The following is a 10,882-nucleotide window of genomic DNA, read 5'->3' as shown; positions in this document are numbered from 1 at the left end:
GACATATTTAATCTCTCCGGTCATAATGTCCGGTGAAAATAATTCCCTCTAAGCACAATTTGATTATTTGAATTGTATTAAAATAGGCTAAAATTAAATAGCCTATGCGATGAACGAAACAATCATTACATTTGTTTCATTGATGCTTCACCAATGTTGTCAGCGGGAGCTTGGTGCTGGATTTGCGAGAGCATGCAGCTGCAGAGCCGCAGAACCCACAGCTGTGCCCGCACAGTGCAGTACTCCAATTCAGCCATTGGCAATTCAGCTGTTGGGTGGGGGGCGCTGCTGAGCGGTCCCCAGACCGGACCTGAAAACACAGCTGGCTCTGCGGCTCGCAAATCCAGCACTGAAGTCGTTGGGAGGTGGAGATAGTCATCACGCAAACCCACGATAATGTTGCCGTCTCTCTCTGCCAAATTTCTCACTTCTTCGCTTGATATAATTAAGACAAATGTCCAATATAACGGAATTCGTTAGCTCATAAAAATGTGATTATAACAGACTGCTGTTTATTAATGTCGGGCAGACTGCCCACCGACACCTCAAGTCGGCAGCAGCAAGAAGTCTCGCGGGACTTATTTTATTTGGAATATATTAATGACTGTATATACGCAAAAGTAGCCTAGTTTTAAGTTAAAATATTATAAATGCCTTGAGGATGTCATTCTTTATATAGCCTGCCTATCAATTGTTTTTAAGCTCAATAAACTCTGACCGGAATTGATCCCATTTGTCCGGTAGATTGAAATCTACCGGACACTGAGACCGGCAACAATTTTTTCTAACGGAAACCCTGCTGTACATACCTGCTTATAGTCCTTTTACATATCATATTACTACTGCACTTTACTGTTACATTTGAACTCTGGTTGGATGCCAAACTTATTTTGGTTGTACTGTACACTGTATGATGACAATACATTTTAGTCTAATCTAATCCAATCTAATCTAATCCAATCTAATTTAATCTAATCTAATCTAATCTAATCGTGTTGCTAGATGTGATATTGTATTGGAAAGGCCATTTTAGGTCAGTCATATTGGTGTCCCCGTTTATCAGTTCTACAAACACACACACATAGTGGCAAAAATTCCTTCACAAACATGCACACACACACACACGCCACAAACATGCACACACACACACACGCATGCACGCACGCACACACACACACACACACACACACACACGCACACACACACACACACACACACACACACACACACACACACACACACACACACACACACACACACACACACACACACACACACACACACACACACACACACACATACACGCACACACACACACACACACACACACATGCACACACACAAACATAGAAATGCTCCACATCTCCATCTCTCTGCCTCATATGATCTGTCTCACTGTTTACATCTGACTCTCTCTGCTCTATCTCTATATCTCCTCATCTCTCTGCTCTCTTCTCTCTCTCTCTCTCTCTCTCTCTCTCTCTCTCTCTCTCTCTCTCTCTCTCTCTCTCTCTCTCTCTGACTCTCCCTCTCTCTGCACTCCTTCTCTCTCTCTCTCTCTCTCTCTCTCTGCTCTCCTTCTCTCTCTGCTCTCCTTCTCTCTCTGCTCTCCCTCTCTGCTCTCCTCTCTCTGCTCTCCTCTCTCTCTCTCTCTGCTATCCCTCTCTCTGCTCTCCTCTATCTGCTCTCCTTCTCTCTCTCTCTTTCTCTCTCTCTCTCTGCTCTCCTTTTCTATCTCTGCTCTCCTTCTATCTCTCTCTGCTCTCCTTCTCTCTCTCTGCTCTCCTTCTCTCTCTGCTCTCCCCTCTCTCTCTATGCTCTCCTCTCTCTCTGCTCTCCTTCTCTCTCTCTATGCTCTCCCTTCTCTCTCTCTCTCTCTGCTCTCCTCTCTCTCTGCTATCCTTCTCTCTCTGATCTCCCTCTCTCTGCTCTCCTTCTCTCCCTGCTCTCCTCTCTCTCTGCTCTCCTTCTCTCTCTCACTCTCTCTCTCTATCTCTCTCTCTGCTCTCCTCTCTCTCTGCTCTCCTTCTCTCTCTGATCTCCCTCTCTCTGCTCTCCTTCTCTCCCTGCTCTCCTCTCTCTCTGCTCTCCTTCTCAATTCAATTCAATTCAATTCAAATGGCTTTATTGGCATGACGTACTTCTACATGTTGCCAAAGCAATATTAAACATAAACATGGATTACAAACAGATATAAGTACATACAAAATATCATCAGCTGCTGGAACTGAGACACCTGAGAATGGGGATATGTAGACACAAGAGGGAGACAAGACAACAACAAACAAAACATGCCTATATATACAACAGATACTATACATTACTCCCTCTATATACATAAGGACAGGGTCCGTAACACTCTCTCTCTCTCTCTCTCTCTCTCTCTCTCTCTCTCTCTCTCTCTCTCTCTCTCTCTCTCTCTCTCTCTCTCTCTCTCTCTCTCTCTCTCTCTCTCTCTCTCTCTCCCCCTGACAAGCCACCACTCTTCTCAGCTGGAAGGCAATATGGTTTGGTGGAACCATTTCAAGCCGACATCTTGAGACTTTAAGTTTTCTCTCTCTCTCTTAATCACGTTGTACTGTTGGAAAACAACTAGAAAGTCATATAGAGAAGGAACGTCTTTGGAACAGCTACAAAATCTTGGGGGTGTTAGATTATATTAGATCCTAATTTATTGTTATTATACAGCACAAGTACAGTACAATGAAAATACATATTTCAATTTCAAATTGCCCCTTTAATTGGCCGTTGCGATTGGTAAATAATATTTGGGGGCGGGTTTGCGAGTAGGGATTTCAAGCCTTGCATTCGCATTTCACTCCTAAATTAGTAAATAAGTCCACTATTATCCCTGTACCCAAGAAATCCAAGCCTGCTTGCCTCAACGACTACCGCCCTGTAGCTCTCACCTCCATAGCCATGAAGTGCTTTGAGAAGCTAGTAAAGGGCTACATCTGCTCCTCCCTCCCCATCAACATGGACCCCCTGCAATTTGCATACCGCCCCAACAGGTCCACAGAGGACGCCATAGCCCATGTGCTGCACACAGCAGCATCACACCTGGACAAGAGGCAGGGGAACTATGTGAGAATGCTATTCATCGACTACAGCTCGGCATTCAATACCATAGTCCCCTCCATACTCATAGCCAAGCTCAGGGACCTGGGCTTGAACTATGACCTCTGCCAGTGGGTCTTGGACTTCCTGACTGGCAGACCCCAGGTGGTGAGAGCAGGCAACTGCACCTCCTCATCCATCACCCTCAACATAGGGGCCCCCCAGGGCTGTGTTCTGAGTCCCCTCCTCTACTCCCTGTACACACACGACTGTGTGGCTCAGCGGAGTAGCAATACAATCATCAAATTTGCTGACGACACAGTGGTGGTGGGCCTGATCTCTGCCAACGATGAGAGGGCCTACCTGGAAGAGGTCAAGATCCTGGCGGGATGGTGCCAGGAAAACAGCCTCTCCCTGAACGTCAGCAAAACAAAGGAGATGATTGTGGACTTCAGGAGGTCGGGGGTCAAGGACTACAGCCCCCTCAGCATCGACGGGGCACCGGTTGAGAGAGTCAACAGCTTTAAGTACCTCGGAGCCTACATATCCGAGGACTTGACATGGACCACACACATTGACAGTGTTGTGAAGAAGGCACGACAACGCCTCTACTTCCTCAGGCGCCTAAGGAAGTTCCAAGTCAGTCAGAAGATCCTTAAGAACTTCTACTCATGTACAATAGAGAGCATCTTGACCGGCAACATCACCTCCTGGTTTGGGGATAGCACTGCACAAGACCGAAGCAGACTACAAAGAGTGACACGTTCAGCCGAACGCACAATTGGAGGGGGGCTCCCCACCCTCCAGAACATTTACAACAAGCGTTGCAAGGGCAAGGCTAAGAGAATCATTAAAGACTCCAGTCACCCGAACAACTGCCTCTTTGAACTGCTGCGGTCAGGCAAGCGATACCGGAGTCTCAAGGCGAGCACAGAAAGACTCAGAAGAAGCTTCTATCCCCAGGCCATCAGGCTGCTAAACGAACAATGAATGAACACTACACAACAACAACCACCAAACGCACATAGCACACACATCCACACGCACACACTCACTTTAAACAAACACACTGTAGCACCCACTCCACACACTTTATAGCACACACCCACTTTAAACAAACACACCGTAGCACCCACTCCCCACACTTTATATTTATTGATGAAGGATTGCACTACAACTCGTACACCTTACTGTAAATTGTACCTAAATTGTACCTCATCCCATTTCTGCTTTGCACTAGATAGTACTGTACATTAGTACGCTGCATAGTATTGTATATTATATGGTAACTCAGAACATTGTACATATGTCTATACCGAACACTGTGACCTCATTTTCTTCTTCTAAATTACATGCTATACTATGTTATTTGATACTATCTTGTCTAGCACAGTCTCTGGAGCGTAACAGTAAGAAGCATTTTGTATGAAAGTATTCTGTACTTCTGTATGACAACTATTAAAGAAACTTGAAACTTGAACTTGAAATTATCCAAGCCGTGTGATGACGCGATGACGTCACTCACGCGAGCTGAGCAGTGAGCACTCAGCAGGTATGATCAGCGGGAACAATCGACTGAGCACTCACTCTGATAGACTGGCTGACTGTCTGATTTAGCTATGAAGAAAAGTAAAGTTAGTATTGCTTCATATTTTCGACACGTTCGACCTCCTATAGTGAACCGAACTGAACTGAACTCAGACACACGGAGAGAGCTGCGGCGTCTGCTGCTCCTCCTCCCTCCCGGACACTGGGACCTCGGTGAGCCTGCCAGCCGGCTAGCTACTGATAGCTATCAACAAATGCTCCAGTAAATCTAGTAGTGCATGATAGCTCGCGTTAGCTTACTGTTCAAAACGAAACGTCCCATTAAACTAAATAGTTCACTGAGGAGTTGTCATAACGTTATATAGCAGTAGCTACAGATAGCTCCTGATATCAATGTCTTATAATACTGAGTCGATGCGTATTCGAGCTGAGGGCACGCTGAATATAGTCAATAGGGTCCAGCTGCAGCGCCGGATAATCCTGGCCGTAGCTGGAGGCTACTCGAGTACACACAGACAGTGGAGCTGGTTGCATATAGCGAGCATTTAGACTTGTTGCGTGGTGGCGATGTCTCGCAGATAATACAACTACAAGTATGATAATATAATATATATATTTTATTTAAAAAAAATTATATAAATATATATATATTTTTTTTTAAATCAAAAACAATCGATATAAATAATGGTAAAATTGTTATTTAAAAATGTGCCCCTTTTTTGCCCCTAAATTTCTCATTTAGGGGCAAGTGTGCCCCTAGTGAAAAAGCTTAGCGTACAGCCCTGAACAGTAAAGTACAATAGTAATATACAATGTACAGGTGATTAAACTGGGTATAAAATATATAAATGAGTACCACTGAATAATAGTGCTAATCAGATGTATGTACAGAGTTGCAGTATTAATATGTACAGTGATACAGACATAAATACACTATGGTAGTAAGTCATACTGGCCAACAGCGTAACTAGTAAGAATAGGTAAGGAATATGTACAGATATAGTTATAGTATCTGTATACAGTATGTAAAAAGGATTATATGCAGGTATGTACAGACAGATGTGGATGTATATACATACAGTATATACAGCTATTATACAGACAAGAGAGTTGGATGGCAGGGAAATACATCTGCCATCTGGGTAGATGTTAGAACGAGATAGAGAGAGATAGAGAGAGAGAGAGAGAGAGAGAGAGAGAGAGAGAGAGAGAGGGGGAGAGGGAGAGGGAGAGAGAGAGAAGGGGAGAGAGCATGTGAGAGGGAGATAAGCTATAAAATAAATAGGATGATAGTGTATGAGTGGGAGGGATGGAGACTGTGGGTGTAAGAGAGAAAGTGAGCGAGAACGAACTAGAAAAGGAGAGAGAGAGAGAGAGAGAGAGAGGGAGCGAGAGAGAGGGAGAGGTAAAAAGAGGGACGGAGAAGGAAAAAATATGGAATGTGTGAGTCAACTGACTGATCAGCTGTACCGTATTACGTCATAACTGACTGGGGATCAGCTGTACCGTAACACGTCATAACTGACTGTGGATCAGCCATAAAACTGTGTGTTTATGAGGATATTCACAATTCAAGGGAGCAGGCGGGAAAATGCTCAGAGCTAAACCGCCTGCCTACACAGAGAAGATAAAGAGGCCACAGAAAGGTTGAACATGCTCCCTGCTGTACTGGAGGGAACAGCGGACTGGAACTTTAATTCAAAGGAACTGAGCTGTGCTGAGCAGGGAAGAGGGCAAAGCTTTCAAATGGTCTGGCTGGTGTCTGTCTGTCAGAGAGAGAACTCACACTACACTGCACGCATACTACATTAAGAATACTTGAAATATAGCTAATATTAGCAAACTTAAGTTCACCAAGTTTGTGTCTCATTCTACTGATGCTGGTCATCATCTTTGCATTGATAATCACTGAAACTGTTAAATATACAACTATAGATGAATACGGAGGGTCGAGGTGACAAGACGTCCACACCGTCTTTTAAAGCGCCTGGCGACACACACACACACACAGCCACCAGGGCCACGGGTCTGTACCCGTCTGGCTCCTGGCTCTGTATGTGTGAAAACCCATACGGTTGCCGTGACAACATGTCCGTTATGGTCCCTGTGTGCACTTCCTGTGAGGGTGATGTCATCACACGGCGAGAGGAGGGAGCAGCTCTGAGGAGTCTGGACCTCATGCTCGGCCTCGATCCACAGGGTGTAGAGTAATGCCTTAATGCATTCTGTTCACACCGTGTTAAAGATGCATGACCCTGCTGCCCAGCTGCTGTGGAAGACGTGTGTGATCTGAATCTGGGAAGCGCTTTCCCTGCAGGTGGCTTGAGAGAGAGGGAGAGAAGAAAGCTGAACACCAGAACGGCCATAGAAATTGAATTAATAGAACAGCACCTCTGCAGTTCTTGATCCTGATTCCTGATTTTGTTTGCAATTCGTCATTTGGCTGATTCACTGTTCTAATTCTATGGTTACAAATATATGCAGTATATATATTTATTCTTACCGTATATATATATATATTCATCCACATCTGTCTGTACATATCTGCATATAATCCGTTTAACATATCTGTAGATACTATATCTATATCTGTACATATCCCTTACCTACTCTTACTAGTTAGACTACTGGCCAGTATGACTTACTTACTGCCATAGTGTCTCTATACATGTATCAATATGATTTGCACTATTACTCAGTAGTACTAATTTATATATTTTATATCCAGTTTAATCAACTGTACATTATCACTCTTGCACTTTACTGTTACATTTGCACTCTGGTTGGATGGCAAACATATTTCCGTGCTGCATGATGACAATAAATTATAATCTAATGTAATCTAATCTAATGTAACCTAATATAATCTAATGTAATCTAATCTAAATGTTGTGTTGAAAGTTGGTGTTGGCTTGGTGCCTGAGAGTCAGACTGCTGATGTGTTCTGGTCACACTGATGCAGTGTAGTTAGCCATCTTGTGTTTGTTTTTCATTACTTTCCAAAGAGTTGTGTCTGTCTGTTGACGAGTCTGGCTCCGTCATGATCTGTATCCGTGATGGGGTGACAGTGGCTCAGGAGGTAGAGCGGTCGTCTGGTAATCAGAAAATTCCCGGTCTGAGTCCGGCTCCTCCCGGGCAGCGTGTCAAGGTGTCCTTGAGCAAGACACTTAACCCCTAATTGCTCCCAATGAGCAGGTTGGCACCTTGCATGGTCGCCTCCGTCGTCGGTGTGTGAATGTGTGAGTGAACGGGTGAATGTGAAGCATGAGTTGTAAAGCGCTTTGGATCATTTATGTTGATGGACAGAAAACAAAAGGTTACGGAAGTTTCATAGTTATAGTGTACAGTTATATACAGTAATATACTAAACGTATACAATTTTTTATTTTTGTCACAGTTGTAATATACAGTTATATTATAATAAAATATAATTAGGATTATAATAAAGTTGTATATTTGTGTATCACCTTATATTTTAACCTTTTCTTAAATGTATGAATCGAACTACACATTTTGTATTTGTTGTCACAGTTATTCCACAGGTTTACCCCATCTACTTTTAATATTCATCCTTGCCTTTGTGTTTTTGAAGACACATGTTCCCCTGAGTTCATACTGGCTCTCTCTAGTTTGGAACAACTTCTGAATGCAGACCTGCATTATAAAACAATGGTAAATGATAAATGATGCATTTATAGAGCTTTTATCCAAAGTGTTTCACAATTTGTTCCTCGCATTTTACCCATTCACACATCGATGGCGGAGGCAACCATGCGAGGTGGCCAACCTGCTCATCGGGAGCAATTAGGAGTTAAGTGTCTTCTTCAAGGACACTTCGACACGCTGCCCGGGAGGAGCGGGAATCGAACCGGGAACCTCCGGATTACCAGACGACTGTTCTACCTCCCGAGCCACTGTTAGCGAGTTTTGTCTGATGTGATGGATTGTGGTTGCTCCCTTATTGTGGCAAAGGTGTTTGAATGTTCATTCTAATGGTGGGCATGATGAACATTCCAACTCTCTCATCATCCATGATGTTTCCCTGACAACAGGATCAGCAACATCTCTTACCAAAGAGTATTGTGTTATTTCCAGAACCTTTATGATCCATGGTGCTGTAAGAAGGTTGTCTCCCGGGGGTGAATTACTTGGTACTGGTGTGTTTGGTGTGGTTGGTTCTGGTGTGGTTGGTGTGGTTGATTCTGGTGTGGTTGGTGTAGTTGGTGCTGGTGTGGTTGGTTCTGGTGTGGTTGGTGTGGTTGGTGCTGGTGTGGTTGGTGTGGTTGGTTCTGGTGTGGTTGGTGTGGTTGATTCTGGTGTGGTTGGTGTAGTTGGTGCTGGTGTGGTTGGTGTGGTTGGTGTGGTGTGGTTGGTGTGGTGCTGGTATGGTTGGTGTGGTTGGTGTGGTGTGGTTGGTGTGGTTGGTGCTGGTGTGGTTGGTGTGGTTGGTTCTGGTGTGGTTGATGTGGTTGGTGTGGTTGATTCTGGTGTGGTTGGTGTGGTTGGTTCTGGTGTGGTTGGTTCTGGTGTAGTTGGTGTGGTTGGTGCTGGTGTGGTTGGTGTGGTTGGTTCTGGTGTGGTTGATGTGGTTGGTGTGGTTGGTGCTGGTGTGGTTGGTGCTGGTGTGGTTGATGTGGTTGGTGTGGTTGGTGCTGGTGTGGTTGGTTCTGGTGTAGTTGGTGTGGTTGGTTCTGGTGTGGTTGGTGTAGTTGGTACTGGTGTGGTTGGTGTGGTTGGTACTGGTGTGGTTGGTGTGGTTGGTTCTGGTGTGGTTGGTGTGGTTGGTTCTGGTGTGGTTGGTTCTGGTGTAGTTGGTGTGGTTGGTGCTGGTGTGGTTGGTTCTGGTGTGGTTGATGTGGTTGGTGTGGTTGGTGCTGGTGTGGTTGGTGCTGGTGTGGTTGATGTGGTTGGTGTGGTTGGTGCTGGTGTGGTTGGTTCTGGTGTAGTTGGTACTGGGGTTTCCTAATGTGTGGTTTGTGTGCGATACTATGATACTATGATACTATGATACTATGATACTATGATCTTTAAAGACAAAGCCAACCCAACACCACCGCTGCTGCTCTCGCTGAGGTTGTAGTAGCTAGAAGTGGCCAGTAGGGGGGGTGATTTCCCCCACCAGCTACCAGTAGACGTTCCAACACAAAGACCAGCCTCGCCTGACCTTGTTAAACTCAAGTTGACACATTAACCACTGAATGCATGTATTACAGCTCCTACTGCACTCTCTACCCAGTAGTACGCTACAGACACAACTATCAACAGGTTCAGGTGAATAGCTGCCACTGTAGTAACAGACACAACTATCAACAGTTTCAGGTGAATAGCTGCCACTGTAGTAACTGTAGGTGTGTTTTAATATTAATGCACGTTATTAGAGGCGTCGTTGTGGAAATCGATTGATTGATTGATTGATTGATTGAATTGATTTGACATCACTTTAAATGATCTTTAAATGTATCTTCAATCACAAATGACAGCAGTACCATTTCATTATTGTGTTGAAATGAAAAAACAAGCTCCATAGACAATTAGACATGGTGTTCATGGTTTTCAGTTTTCACCAAGCAGCTCTTACATTTACATTTTACATTTAGTCATTTAGCTGACGCTTTTATCCAAAGCGACTTACAAGTTTTGTACAAAAGACAGCAGGAAGGGTACAACTCAGCTGAGTAACAATGTTCATCAAGTGTTGAGTGCTACAGTGTAGGTTAGTATATTAGGACAGGTATATGTGCATGACAGTAAGGTTAGTTAGGGTTAGATTTTTTAATTAAAAAAAATGTATAATGTGTGTCTTTAGTCGACGGTGAAATATTGGATGGGTTTCGGCTGTCCTAACTGTGGTGGGAAGTGTGTTCCACCATTGTGGGGCAATGGTGCTCTTGTCCTTTGTCGTGTTTTCAGGTCATTGGGATATTGACAACATCATGCTGGGTATTGTAGTGTTCTTGCTCAAACTCAAAGTCAGCCAGGGAAATGGGTGGAGTCAGTCGACTGTCAGAGAACATTACAGTATGTTACCTTGACATGAATCATTGCAGATACCAGAGAGAGAGAGTTGCTGTAGTCCAGGTCATTAAACACCAGCTCTAAATTACCACTAGATATATAGAGAGAGTGGCTATATTCCAGGGCATTAACTTATTGAACTCCAAAAACAAGTATTCTCGTTTTTCAAAGCCAACCGTTGGCCGCCAAAAACGTAAAAAGTACTCTTTAAAAAAAAATTTTTTAATTATTATTCGAAACAGTCCGCCGGACCTTCTTGTGT

Source organism: Notolepis coatsorum (assembly GCF_963971535.1).
Source record: "Notolepis coatsorum genome assembly, chromosome: 13".
Classification (NCBI taxonomy): Eukaryota; Metazoa; Chordata; class Actinopteri; order Aulopiformes; family Paralepididae; genus Notolepis; species Notolepis coatsorum.
This window is presented reverse-complemented; position numbering follows the sequence as displayed.